The sequence below is a fragment of the Dermacentor silvarum genome, chromosome 2 (genome assembly GCF_013339745.2).
Source record: "Dermacentor silvarum isolate Dsil-2018 chromosome 2, BIME_Dsil_1.4, whole genome shotgun sequence".
Taxonomy (NCBI): Eukaryota; Metazoa; Arthropoda; class Arachnida; order Ixodida; family Ixodidae; genus Dermacentor; species Dermacentor silvarum.
The window spans coordinates 162694648-162697452 of NC_051155.1; positions in this window are offsets into that span (position 1 = coordinate 162694648).

Consider the following 2805-nt stretch of genomic DNA (forward strand, 5'->3'; position numbering starts at 1 on the left):
ACCCGTGTACTTAGATTTAGGTGCACATTAAAGAACCCCAGGTGGTCGATTTTTTCTGGAGTCGCCTACTACGGCGTGCCTCATAATCGGATCGTAAAACCCATAATTTAATTTACCTGCTGTAGGATTTCCGTACCCTGGTCACGGGAGTCTGGCGTCATTTATACATTTATAGGGCTGGCACTCTAACCTGTACGCTGCCAGCGCATATCGAAACGGGTAGCTGGCCTACGATACCAGGGCGTCGCGCGGAGGCCAACTGAGCCCACGCCGTCGTCCGAACTTGCTTGATGAGTACGAGGTCGGCAGGTTCGAGGAATAAAACGGGGTTTATTCACATGGGAGAAATAGGGCAAAGAGGAAGGGCCGAAGTACAGAACGCAGTGCATTGTAGTATAAGCTACATGATTCTGGAGGAGCACGCTAAATCATGCATTCTGGGAGAGAATGCATAAAGGATGTCTCTCAAAAACCATCCGTCTTCCCTAGATAACTCGCTAGGGGAACAGGTCATGTCATTGACCACTTGGAAAGGTCGAACTCTGCAGCATCGCACACACGAAGTCGCATAACTCCGCCGGACTCCGCCTGTGATGCTCCTTTGCTCTCGCATATGACGCAATGATGAGGTGTAATGGGGAAGCAGCAATTAGCTGAGCCCGGCCCTGATCGTTGTTACCCTTTTCACTGAATGGAGCAGTTCCAGAAATCTCGAACATACGTTGACCTCGCAGGTTGGCCTGCCATGGTCTAGCCATAACAGCTGGTCTTGTCAGCAATCCCATGACCCCTGCCTTTGGTCTTCGGCTAATACGCCAAACGTAACATCGCCGCCGGGTGATGCCAGCTGAACACAATCGTATGTACTATATTTCGTCCCCTAGAGTAGAGATCAGTGGCTGAGCATCGCGAGGCGTGCGCCACTCGTACGCGCGCTGCAGCTTCATAGTTGCGAGGGTGGTTGCTTGGGCTAGTTGGTAATTCATGGTAAAAAGTGACGTACAGCGCGAAAGGACAAGGATTGATTGTCGTCTCTATCAGTCCTTCGCGCTGTATGTCGTTTTTTACGTGCTCTGATAGCCGTATTTCGCCGTGACACAGTTCCGCGCGCAATCGCATTTTTTTTTTCAGAAGCATAAAATCGAAAGCCTCGTTTTTGTTGATGCTGCTTCGCTATTAAAACCAAAACGTAAAGCGCATCGTACGTGGTGCAAGCACAAAGTGGTTTTAGCGGGTTGCATGAAGGCCTCGGCATGTGGAGGGGATACGCATCTAAAGCTCGCGCAAGGAATAATGCACCTGTCGGAAGCCTTAGCATGACCCCCATGTGACAGCTGCACTCACATGAACCTTACGGACTGAGGACTGATGATAAGGCTGTCCAAGAGGTCAAGCCCAAGCAAAGGAACAAGTGCTGCTCCTGACTCAGGGTGTCGGAACGAATTGTTTTTCGTTCTGGTTTTAGTTTCGTTCCACTGAAAAAATGTCGCAGTTTCGCCCGAAAGGCGAAGCATCGATTGCGATAGCAAATTAGTAGAGAGGTATTCGGAGTAGGGATAGTGGTTTTATCGGCTGCATAAACTTGGTAACATTCGCTTACTAACTGAATTAACAATCGTGATGTCAGCGCGCACAAGCAAACATGAATAGATCACACTGAATGACTGCAGACAACGACTGTCATAATGCTGGTAGCAAGCACAGCCGCCGCAGCGGGCGAAGGCTCGCGCGGTCTATCGCTTCAACAGAAACTGAGCGGCGAATGCACAGCGCATACAAAGGTCAGAGCCGTGTGGAGATAAGAGACGGTGCGGGCGATCGCCACAGCCGGGCAAAGTACGAGCGAAGTTGTTGGCAGAGTAAAAGCTGCGCCCCCCCCCTCCCTCTCGCACTGCCTTCCCGCTTGCTTTCGCGTGGTAGATTGAGTGGCAAGTTCCCTTTACGCCCGGTTGCAAGATCCGCCTTTAGTGCCGGAGCACAGCGTCGCCCCCTCTCCCTCCCATACCCTCACGGCCTTTCGCGCGACGGTCGCGTTTGCTTTCCGCCGTGCGTTCGCTCTCCGTGATGAAACGCGAACACCACGAGGGAGCAATGGGATGCACTGCTGTCCAGCTCGGCCCTCGACGACCAGCTCAAGCTGATCCAGAGAGCAGAGAAGATGGCAAGAGCCAGCGGAGCCCTGGACTAGGGGCCCCGACCATTAGCGATGCCCCATTGGGGCAAGACTAAACTATCTTTGGATTAAAGTTTATCTATCTATCCGTGATAGCGCGCGGGGAAGTTCGCCCTCCGTGATAGCGCGCGTCCCCCGCGCGCTTTCGCTCGCGCATACGGCGCGCGGCGACAATTTTATCGCCTTTGGAATCTATACGGAACCTCACGGCGACGCCGACGGCAGAAATCCGGTTGAAGTGTCCATATAATTGCTATCGCAATAAGAAGTTCCGTTCCGTTTCTGCTCCGGAACGAAAAAAAAAATTCCGTAGCGGTTCATAACGGTTTGGTTAGCATGCAAAAATTTTCAATATTGCATTTTCAATATTTTCAATATTTCAAAATTTCTCAATATTTTGAGAATAGCTTATTAATATTTGTTGATCAATATATTTCTTAAATATTTTTCTCTCAATTTCTTTGTCTATGCGCGCGGTAACCGTTTAGCGCGTGCGATGCGGTAGCGCGAATATGATGCGGCTGGCGACGAGGGCTTGCTTCGCGCTATTCGGGCTATTATGAATTCTGAGATCATGCTCAGTGCCTTGACTAGAGGCACTGAGCATGATCTCAGAAGCAGCACGTCATAGA